The following is a 12,047-nucleotide window of genomic DNA, read 5'->3' as shown; positions in this document are numbered from 1 at the left end:
TCAGCAGCACTTTGCGGTTTCAGCTACCGGTCAATAGCACCACAGCGCTTCTTGGACACCTTGCGGGCTCCCCTTGCTTCTGTGGTCCAGCACTCTGTTGAGGTGGCTCAGGCTTGGGTCACTGCTTTGGGAGGGTCCTCTGGATCTTCCTGGAGGTCGTGTCCAGCTTAAAGACGATGCACTTGTTCCTGGTGTTCCTGTCCCCTGGCACTCAGTTCCAGCAGCAGCAAAGAAGTACAGCCAGCAGGGAGAGCGGTTCCAGTCAAGTTCGTCTTGGTGTGTTGGTCCCACCAACCCAAGGGATGAAGTTGTCAGCTCCGGGCTTCTCTAGTCAATATGAAAATTGGTGCTTCAGCATTGCAGCATGGCTTCACCTGGCAAACCAACGGACCAGGAGGGTCCAGCAAGCTTCTCTTCCAGTTTCCTCTTCGGTTCCTTCGTCCAGTGGTCGACTTTGCCTTCTGTTCAAGAGACCTTGCCTTTTATGCAGGTTTCGTTCATTAATTTGCAGCCTAGCTGTCACTCACGCAGCAGGGTGCCTGTCCTCCAAGGACAGCCAGCTAATCACTGTAACCAAGAAGACTAATCACAGGGAGTTTCGGGAACCTCCCTTGCTTCCTGCCCTGGCAGACACGCTGGAGCCAGAGGCGGGCTTCAACCATGAATCCAGCCAAAGAAAAAACAATGGGACCAAACCTGGTTTGGCCCGCAGAGTAAAACCCAAGAAAGACCTCCCAAGCAAGAAATGGTGGAAAAGGTAGACCGGGGCCATTTTGATAAAATGGGCACCCATGGGTGCAATACTACAGATGAGGATTCAGTCTGCTTTAAAAACGCCCAATGGTAGGAAAATTAAACCACTGCAACCAGCCATTAACTGTAGTGAGGGTAACATAAAAATGTTACAGGAGAAAGTAAACAAAGGGGATATGAAGTGACCTCTCATAAAATGGTGTGTGAGTCTACAAAGAAAAAAGGTAAGTAAAGTCAATTTCACTTTACTACTCTTGGTAACAGTAGTTTACCCAAGAGAAGGTATTTAAACCTTAGGAGAGATCCAAAGTACTTCTCTGTGACTCTGCACTGAAGGTGCTCTGTGTCGCAATACAAAATAGTATGCCTTTGGAGTTTGTTAGACTCCGAAACTAAAAGAAAGAGTCAAAATCAGATCAAAATGCTTGAAAGAGTGAGAAAAAGGTCTCGCTCGCCCCTGGATTATGATCAAAAGTCCTAAAGCCCAGCAAAAGAGCTGGGGGTCTCCAAGGTTGAAGGGAAATGACACAGAAATGAGAATTCTCCCTAACACACCCACAGGTTGGTTTAGTAATTAATGTAAAATGACCAAGCAGGTACCACTTTATTGAGCGGGTGGACCATCTAGATAAGACACTACCATGCAAGGTCTAATTATAAAGTAGCCATAGAAAGAACAAAGCAGGAATTTGATCAAAAAGCTTGGGAGGCTTTCGTCGATGCTGCCACCAGTAAGGAGTCAATATTGATGGGAGTTGGTGGATTTGGGTCCACCACACACATGGTCTTTGAACGGGGCTGAGACGACGGTGGAAGCAAGGACTTGGGTAAAAAGAAATTGTGAACTTCATCGGGGGTCAACAGAGACAACAGCAATCTTTTCCCCAGACATCGTGATGAGTTTTACTCTGGATGAGGTGACCTAGGTGGTCTCTAATCAAGCACACAATCGAGCATCAGGCCCGGATGCAGTCCCTGCGGGATTTTGTACAAATGTGTGCACCACTTTTAACGGTCTGCTTTTAATGTAATTGTGAAGTCAGCTGTGATACCTCCTTCTTGAAAAGATGCCATAATTTCCCCAATTTTTAAAAAGGGAAATCCGGCGAGTCCATCGTATAAGCCCATTTCCCTTCTGGATACTTCCTTAAAAATATTTGTAAGGGTGGTGCCGGGGCGTTTGGAGGATTGGATTGTAACAAATTCTATTCTCGATGAGGCACAGCTTGGCTTTAGACCCGGTGTGGGCACTGCTGACCAAGCAGTGAATTTGTAATTGTTGTTGGCACATTCAATTTACTTCAGAAAGGAGGTTCCTTTCTCAGCAATGGGAGTCTTCCCGGAAGACTGTCAAGTCAATTCCGCTGCTGGACGATGCTTGGGAGGAATGGTGTGAACTGTTGAAAATACGGCCCCTCCCAAACGGGATAGACTGGAGAAGAAACACAGGGTGCCGGAATTGGCCCCAGGTGTCTGAGAACACCGCCTTCTCCAGACTCCCTGGTGTCTGCGGCTGCCAGGAAGCGCTCAGCGAACCCATCATCTTCGTACATAGTGCCCCTGGATCAGGAAGGGGAAGAAGCTGGATGCGGTGGTGAAGCGCATCATTTACACTGTGGCTTCCACCATCAAATTCGCCAACGCCCTGGCCATCCTGTGCTGGTATGATAGGGAAATCTGGTACAAGCTCGGGCCGCTGCTGGATTTCCTGTGTGAGGTGGCCTCGGACCATACCATCACGGTGGCACTGGATATTGCAGACTCTGGTTTCTGCCAGATGGGCAAAGGCCTGGCCCTTTGTCGCCAAGGTTGGCTGAATGCTATAGTCTTCAGGGCGGACATGCAGTCCAATGCAGTCAATTTAGACAGTCACTAAGACTGCACAGCCCCTAGGGACGCTGAGGCAAAGATCAACTTTTTGTTCCTCAACATGAAAATCGGGCAGATCCTCCAAACGATACTCTGCACCCTATTGCAAGTTCCCTCCCGCCCCCCACTCTACCACATGGGAGGCCTAAAGAGGGCGCTCGCAAGCCTTCGGCAGCGGAGAGCAGCGTCATTGTCCGCAGGCAGGGATGCAGATGCTTAAGAAGACCTGAACCACCCATGGATCTGAGCCCCACTTTTGCACCCCAGTGGGCGGCCGGCTAGAGAAATTAGTCGACAAGTCGAAGACAACCACAGACAAATGCGTGCTTGATGTTTTCCATTAGGGGCACACCTTGGAGTTCCAACACAGGTGTCCTCGTGTTTAACCTGTGGCACATCAAGAACTACACATGGCCCAGCTGGTGCAGGAAGTTCAGGCCATGTTAAGAAAACGGGCGATGGAGCCTGTCCCCCAGCGCCTCCGGGGCTCTGGAGTGTATTGCATATACTTTCTGGTACGGAAGAAGTCGGGTGGAGGGGGTGGGGGTGGACCAATCTAGACGTATGATGACTCGTACTTGAAGTCCCTGAAGTTCAGGATGGTCACGTTGCGCCCATGCTCGACCAGTTGGATGAAGAGTATTTCCTGGCAACCTTGGACCTGGAAAATTCCTACTTTCACGCATAATATCGGACGTTCTTGCTGTTCGTGGTCCAGGAATGGCATTATCCGTTCATGGATTTGCCCTTCGGCCTGAAGTTGACGGTGAGAGAGTTCACGAGGGGCTTTGCTCTGGTGGCAGCGCATCTATGCCTCACGTCTTCCCTTATCTAGACTGTCTGATCCGCTCCCCCTCTCATGCACTAGCAATCCAGCACACCACTGAAACTATTCGCCTTCTGACAGATCTCAGATGCTCAAACTATCCAAAGTCTTGCGTGTGGAGCCAACGCAGAACGCTCTGTTTCTGGGCGCCCGCCTCAACACTGTTGCATGCTTGCTGACCCCCTCAGAGAGGGTGACGGCTATCCTGGGGAAAGTGCAGAGCCTGTCGGTGCAAAACGCAACAGTGCGAGCCATCAAGTCGTTGGTGGGCCTCATTTTCTCCTGCATTCTCTTCATCCCATTCTGCAGACTACAGTTGACGCTTCTTCAAGAGTTCCTGGGTGCACAGTGGCTGCAGATCATGGGCACTTTTACGGACAAGGTTGTTCTCAACCAGGAGTTCCAACAAGCTCTACGATTGTGGGGTGTAAGACCACAACTCACGAAAGGGACTCCTTTCCAATTACCTCCATTCAAGGCCACGGTCACCAGACTCATCCCTGGAAGGGTGGGGCACCCACACCGAACAGCCCCAGAAGATAAGGACCTCCACATCCTGAAGCTTCGGGCAGACTTCTGGGCCCTCAAGTCATTCCTTCCTCAGTTGAAGGGGAAGGTAGTGCGCGTCTTCACGGACAAGCCCACCACCATGTTCTACAGTGGGAGTGTGGGGGAGCTGTCCTGCTCTTTTAACGGGAGGCCCAAGCCCTGTGGCACTGGGCCATTCTTTGGGACATGTCCCTCGTCCCATTTCACCTGGCGAGCATCAAACCATCGCAGACTCACTGAACAGATAGTTGCAGTCCTACCATGAATGTGAGCTTCAGCAGGCGCAGGTATCCAGTCGCTTCAGCAAGCGGGGTCAACCCCAGATTGACATTTTCGTGAAGGCGGCCAACTCCCTGCGGGTCACCAGCAGGTTCCCTCAGCTGGGTAGCCTGGGAGATGCCTTCTCGTTCCCTTGGGAGGGGCTCTCCCTGTACAACTTCCCTCCACTCCCACTACGTTTGATCAACACATTCAGACTTTGTCATTGCAGGCTGATCCTCATTGTTTTATCGTGGCCACGGCAGATCTGGTACTCGGACCTGCTCTGTCAGTCAGTGGCATCGTCCACCCGGCTGCCTCCTCATTTCAATCTTCTCGCCGGAGAGGGTGGATCGATACTGTATCACGACCCAGCATTGCTAAACCTCACAACCTGCCTCCTGCAGTCCTAGAGTTTGGACATTACGCTGTGCTGCTGTAATGCAAGAAAATCCTGGCTAAGGCCAGGCCTTATTCTACGCTGACTTGTTACAACCACAAATGGAAGCAATTCAGTGTCTGCATGGCCCAACAGATCACGCCTCTGGGGATCACAGCTCCACAGTTCCTTCCATACGTGCTTTCACTGGCCAAAGCTGGTCTGGTTCACACCACTATACTGCAGGTGCACCTGGCGGCCATATCCATTTTTCTGATGTTTGTTAATCTGCTTAGAATCACATGCTGTGCATAGGTCCGACATCCAGTGGTCACTGCGGAGTATTGCATTTTGTTTTTCGTAGTCGAAAAGGGGACGTCGACAAGGCGTGTCTGTAACACTATCCCTATAGTGACGTGCGTTGTACCCACAATCCCTCACGCGTCGAGGTCCCTCAGATTATTTTTTTCCGCCCAGTTTATGGTCGCCTTACGCGGAGCTCCTAGAGAGACATTGTTAAACAATTACTACGGACCTCGGTCCTTAATATATACTTATTGTTAAAAGATCCCTCCCCTCGATGTTAGCTGTGAAGCTGTTTCTCCGCCGAGCAAGTTTTCGACGGAGGGGAAGAGACGGAGGAGATCCTTCGGCGCTGCCGAACACGTGGCCAGGCCTCGCCGGCCAACATACAGTAGGGAGAGTGGGGGTTCGAACTTTTATCTTCTCGTCGAGAATGTCTTTCTTTCTCCCCTATCTTTCCCTTGGGGTTGTTATCACCAGTTTTTATTGCCTCAGCTATGGAGAGGACACCTTTTAAGTTTTGCCCACGCTGTAGGGGCAATACACTTGGAAGGACAAACACAAGCTCTGTAATCGTTGCTTGCCCCTCGATCATAAAGAGGACACCTGCGCGGCCTGTAAGCTCTTGAAACCAAGAACTCTTAAAGAACGGAAAGTTAAGAGGTGGGCGGACTACGCTATGTCGAAGTCAGTTTCCTCACCCGCCGCCGCTGTTACAGAAAGTGACGAGGAGGGTGATAACTCGACGTCAGTCACGGAAGTCATTAACCCCCAGAAGGAGCGCTCGCGCTCCTCGACGTCTGTCCCCGACGGGCTCGGCTCACGCCCTGCTTATGGGGATGAACACCCCGGCGACAAGGACGCACACAGACCCCATAGGCCTAAGCACACAACCCACGGCTCTTCTTCGTCGAGGACGAAGGATCCACCAGCGCCGAAGGGGACGCAGGGCACTCCGGCGTCGACCTCAGACCGCAAGGGTCTCAAGCCCCACCCGCAAACGCAGCCGCGACCAGCGATTGGGCTTTCATCTAACACAGGCGCTACCTCAAAAACATCCGACGTAACGCTCCATAGAGCGGCCGTCGAAAAACAACGCGCAACGCAGGCAACGCCGACTCCAGAACCCTCGACTGACGAACTCGTCGTCGAGAGTCTGGCGAGAATTGTTTCCGAGGACAAACGTAAGCGGACGACGAAACAGACGTCTAATACCGCACCCAAGGAAATAGAAACGCCGAAAAAGCACAAGAGTAGCCAGGAACTGCCCCATTCATCTAAAGGCACTTGTGAACTACCGGAGGGCTTTCTGAGGGCGACGGAAACCTTTCGTCGACGTTGTGGGAGCGTTCGAAGCGTTTTGAAGGTGAAAACACTGATTTCCCCCCTCTAGACTATTCAGGGGTTCCCCCTGAGACTCTGGAAAGACTCCATTCTTGTATGGAAAAGATGGAGAGGTTTTTGGGTAGCCAAAACCCACCCACACCCAAAAGACCAAGAGAATGGACCCAGGATGACCCTAGGGTCAAGATTCCTAGGCTGTGTCCCCCTTCTACAGATGCATATGACCTCACTGAAGAGGAGCAATACCTCCAGGAAGATGAGGAGTGTTTAGGTGGAGAGGAAGAACTTGAGGAGGAGAGGTTTGAGGAAGACCCTTACACTAGCGCAGGAGCTTTTGAAGAAGATACAGCTACCTCACAGCCCTGGCACGCCCCATCAGTGCAGCCTTGGCAATCCCCATCAGTGCACTCAGACCCTGATGTCTTTCACCCTTCTCCTCCCAAGGACTCACCTATTGGGAACACCTCCCCCATAGATGGCCAGCCTTCACTTAATACACTATTGCGCAAGGCAGCAGCGCATTTTGAAATAGACACAGGGGAGACTCTTCCGGACATAGACTTTGTAGAAAAAGTTATTAAAGAAAAAGCCTCAGTCAGTCCATTCCGCTCCTGGCTTATATAAGGAGAAGAATAACTCCTTCCCTTTCCAATCCGGCCTTAGTCAGAGGGGTCAACCCTCGGATAGAAAAGCTCTTCAGCCCTTCGTCTTCTGACCCTTCGTCTTCTGACCCTTTGTACATCAGGGGACATTCTATTCCGGACTCTCTGGTAGTTACTAACACAAGAAAGAGAGCGGGGGTACCACTATCTACTAGTGAGGCACCACCTGACAAAGAGGGCAAGAAGCTCTATGCACTTGGGAAGAGAATCACGACCTCCGCCGCCTTCTCAACTAGGATTGCGAATAACAATTCCCTACTAGCTAGCTACGCAGATGCACAGTGGAGCAAGCTGCGCAGCGAAGCAGAGGACGCACCAGAACCCCTGCGTTCTCGCCTGTTGGCTACTATATCAGAGGGAACTCTTGTAAACCAGGGCATCGTAAAGAACTCCTTAGATGCCGCAGAGACAGCTGGCCGTTCCCTGGTTCAGGGAATACTTCTCAAGCGCCATGTCTGGCTGCGCAATTCGGGATTTAAGCCAGAAACCCAGGCTTCCCTAATAAATAAGCCCATAGAGCAAACACATATGTTTGGGAAAGCAGTTGATGAGGCCCTAGAACATGCGAAGAAGGAGTTTGATACCATCAAGACTCTTGACCAAATTTCTAGGCCACCTAACAGACGCAGCTATGGCAATAGACGCTCCTTTCGTGGCCAACGCCAGCAGCAAAGCCAACAACAATTTTACTCTGCTACCAACTGGCCCTCTAACCAAAGCACCCAGTTCAGTCAAAGAGGCCAACGTCGTGGCAAAGGAAGAGGGCGCGGTTCCAGTCCAAAAGGCCCCACGCCCAATACCAACAAATGACCCAAAGATTCGGGTCCCCTCCCATGCATCACCGGTCGGGGGCCGGCTAACATCGTTCCTTTCAGCATGGGAGGGAATAACGTCAGACCGCTGGGTATTATCCACGGATACTGCATCGAATTCAACGGTTCCCCGAAATACAGACCCCCACGGAACCGGTGCATGACACCGGAACACCTCACTATTCTTCTTCAAGAAGTAGAAGAGCTACTGAAAAAAGAAGCTATAGAGGCTGTCCCCCTATCTCAGGTAACGGAAGGTATTTATTCAGTGTACTTCCTTGTACCCAAAAAGGACTTAACCATGCGCCCTGTATTAGATCTGCGCCCAGCGAACAAGTTTGTCAAACCCCAAAAGTTTCGTATGGTGACCTTGCAGGAAGTAATCCCACTGTTATCACAGGGGGATTACATGACAACACTAGACATGAAAGATGCATACTTTCATATTTTAATGTTGCCAGCGCACAGAAAATACCTCCGGTTCAAGATAGAGAACAAACACTACCAGTTCAGAGTACTACCCTTCGGGATAGCATCTGCACCAAGGGTATTCACGAAAGTACTGGCAGTGGCAGTGGCCCACCTGCGCAGATTATCCATCCCGGTTTACCCGTACCTCGACGACTGGCTCATAACAGGGGATTCTTACGAAACATGCTTCTCCAATACCCAAAGGACCGTAGACCTTTTGTCCCAACTGGGCTTCTCCATCAACGAAAAGAAGTCCAGCTTAGACCCCAGCCAAATCAAACAATTCCTAGGGGCTCTAATTCGAACAAAGGACGGCCTCATCTTCCCCTCGAACGAGAGGGTCCAAAACATGCTGTTTCAGATTCCCCATTATGTGGCAGGTCGAGAGGTGACGGTACGCAAAACAATGCGCTTGCTAGGGATGATGGCGTCATGTATTTATTTGGTACCTCACGCGCGCCTGCGCATGCGCCCAATGCAAGAGTGGCTCTACAGCCAGTGGTGTCAGGCCAGCGGACAATGGGACGATCTAGTGGTGGTCTCGCAGGCCTTGGTTCTCTCGCTACGGTGGTGGACAAAGGAAAACCTGTTATTAGGGAAAACTTTTGCCACACCCGCAGTGGAAGCCACTCTAACCACAGACGCATCCCTTACAGGATGGGGGGCTCACCTATCCCATCAGACTGCTCACGGAGTGTGGACTCCGAGCTTAGCATCCAAGCATATAAACCTGCTGGAACTATTAGCAGTATTCAAAGCACTGAAAGCCTTTCAGGAACACTTACAAGGAAAGACAGTGATGGTCCTCACAGACAGCACCACAGCCATGCACTATCTCAACAAGCAAGGGGGCACTCACTCTCCAGGACTGTCCAAGCTGTCCCAGAATATATGGAAGTGGGCTCTCAAACACAACATGTTCCTACTATCACAACATGTACCAGGGGAACTCAATCTGCTAGCAGACAAACTCAGCAGAGAACTTCCCCCTACCCAAAGAGTACGAATGGCAATTGCACGAAAACATCGTCTTAAACGTCTTCACGCAATGGGGTTTCCCGGAAATAGACCTGTTCGCAACCCTGGAGAACTCACAATGCCAAAGTTACGCCTCCAGGTACCCCCAAACCCAGTCCAAGGGGAACGGTCTGTTGATTCAATGGTCAGGGAAATTTGTTTACGCCTTTCCCCCCGACTCCCCTCCTCAACAAAGTGGTGCACAAGATGCACCAAGAGCAGGTTACCATGATACTAGTAGCCCCAATGTGGGCCCGGCAGCCACGGTTCGCTCACTTGATGGAGATGTCCCTATCTCCCCCAATGAAACTTCCCTGCCCGTACAACATGCTGTCACAAGACAAGGGCAGGACACTGCATCCATGCCCTCAGACCATGAACTTAGCAGCCTGGCTCCTGAGATCATAGAATTTGGACATTTACATCTCCCTCAGAGATGTATGGACATCCTCAGGGAAGCCAGAAAACCTAATACTCGCCACTGCTATTCTAGCAAGTGGAAAAGATTTGTCATCTGGTGTAGAAGTAAGAACATCAACCCGGTTGACTGCTCTGCCACTAACATTATTCTGTACTTGACCCATTTACTGGATTCAGGTCTAGTGTTTAATTCCATTAAAGTCCACCTAGCGGCACTTTCTGCATACACCACTTCCCAACTTAAAGTGTCGTGGTGGAAGATACCAGTTATCAAGGCCTTCATGGAAGGGGTAAAGAGAATACACCCCCCGATAGCTAACCCAGCTCCCGGATGGGACTTAAACGTGGTACTTTCTAGACTCATGGGCACTCCTTTCGAACCCATGCACAAGGCAACTCTTAAATACCTCACTCTTAAGACTGCTTTCCTAATAGCTATCACCTCCATTAGGAGAGTAAGTGAACTACAGGCTCTTTCTGTACTAGACCCCTTCATATCAGTTCACAAGGATAAGGTGGTTCTTCGCACACACCCAAGGTTTGCACCAAAATTCATCTCGAAATTTCATGTAAATCAATCTATAGAACTACCAACGTTCTTTCAAAACCCTTCCAGCTTGGGAGAAAAAAGTCTGCATACACTAGATGTACGCAGAGCTGTCATGTTCTACATGGAAAGAACCAGATCACTGAGAAAGACTAATCAGTTCTTTGTCTCGGTGGCAGCAGGAAGAGAAGGAGATGCAGTCTCTAAGTCCACTATATCTAGATGGATTGTACAATGCATCACTCTCTGTTACACTCTTGCTAAGAGAGAACTACCCTTCAAGCCAAGAGCACATTCCACTCGAGGCACTGGGGCTTCCATAGCATTCATTGCAAATGTTCCCCTTGAGTCCATCTGCAAAGCGGCTACCTGGAGTTCTGTGCACACCTTTACAAAACACTACTGTCTAGATGCACACTCTAGCTCTGACTCCCAGGTGGGACAGGCAGTATTAAGACATCTTTTCTCTACTGTTCCTTCTCATAACCCACCGCCAACTCCGGGTACTGCTTGCTAGTCTATGCACAGCATGTGATTCTAAGCAGATTAACAAACATCAGAAGACAATGCATTACTTACCGTAACAGCATTTCTGATGGTTGTATCTGCTTAGATTCACATGCGCCCGCCCTTCCTCCCCGCTCGGATGGAAGGAACATAGACATCCTCTACTATATTTCTCTCTTTTCTGTACTCACTCACGTCTAGAAGGCTCCCTCAGGGCAGAAAAATACAAACAGAGGGACCTCGACGCGTGAGGGATTGTGGGTACAACGCACGTCACTATAGGGATAGTGTTACAGACACGCCTTGTCGACGTCCCCTTTTCGACTACGAAAAACAAAATGCAATACTCCGCAGTGACCACTGGATGTCGGACCTATGCACAGCATGTGAATCTAAGCAGATACAACCATCAGAAATGCTTTTACGGTAAGTAATGCATTGTCATACACTGATGCCGGGCAAGCCCTTGCTGTGGTCACCCATACTAGTCAAGGAGTTCCTCAAGGGCCTCTTCAGGACCTTTCCGCCATTGAAGGCTTCTGCTCTGGCTTGGAACCTAAACATTGTCCTGACTAAACTGATGGGGCCTCCTTATGGAACCATTGCATCAGGTCTCTCTGAAGTTCCTCTCATGGAAGACTGCTTTCCTAGTGGCCATCACCTCTTCCAGGCGGGTTGGGGAGATTCAGGCCCTCTCCTGCTGTATTTGTCTTTCCATGCTACGAGGGTGGTGCTATTGACCCACCCCATCTTTAAGCTGAAGGTTCCCTTGGAATTCCACCCCAACAAGCCTTTGGTCTTCCTGCCTCGTCTCATCGACCTTTACAACTTAGCCAGAACAGGACTATGAGACTTGTCCTTGGCCTCAAGCCCAAGGATTGTAGATCTCTAGCTGTGAAATCGCTTCACTGGCTCCCCATGGCTGCAATGATCACAAGACCCTCTGCACTGTCCACAAGGCTTTCTGGATCCTGGGACCGCTCTACCTCCAACTTTCTCTCCTAAAACATCTTCCTTCTTGAGGTCTCCGCTCATCCACCTCCAACTATGAGAGTCAGGCGCTTCTCCAAGCGGAGAGTTGGGGGCAGATCTATCGCCTCAGCTGGGGCCTCCCTATTAACAGGCTCCCTGCCTCTCTCAAACTTGAGCAGAACCACCTATGGTTCTGGAAGCAACTCAAGACGTCCCTTTTCGCTTCTGCTTTCTCTTCCTCACCCCTGCTGATGCACCAGACTGCTCCGCGTACTGGTCACCCTCTGAACTCATGCCAAGGCTCGTGCATGTCCTGTTGCCCTTGCACTGCCTCTGGGGTCCCCAGCACTTAAGGGTC

General features: G+C 50.5%; 1 protein-coding gene across 1 annotated transcript in view; it reads left to right on the top strand.

The window, feature by feature from the left end:
• Positions 1-12,047, top strand: part of PPIG (peptidylprolyl isomerase G) — a 776,344-nt gene that overhangs the window by 325,023 nt on the left and 439,274 nt on the right. The gene's annotated exons all lie outside the window — the stretch shown is intronic.

Source organism: Ambystoma mexicanum, chromosome 9, assembly GCF_040938575.1.
Source record: "Ambystoma mexicanum isolate Mex_15411 chromosome 9, UKY_AmexF1_1, whole genome shotgun sequence".
Taxonomy (NCBI): Eukaryota; Metazoa; Chordata; class Amphibia; order Caudata; family Ambystomatidae; genus Ambystoma; species Ambystoma mexicanum.
This window is presented reverse-complemented; position numbering and strand designations above follow the sequence as displayed.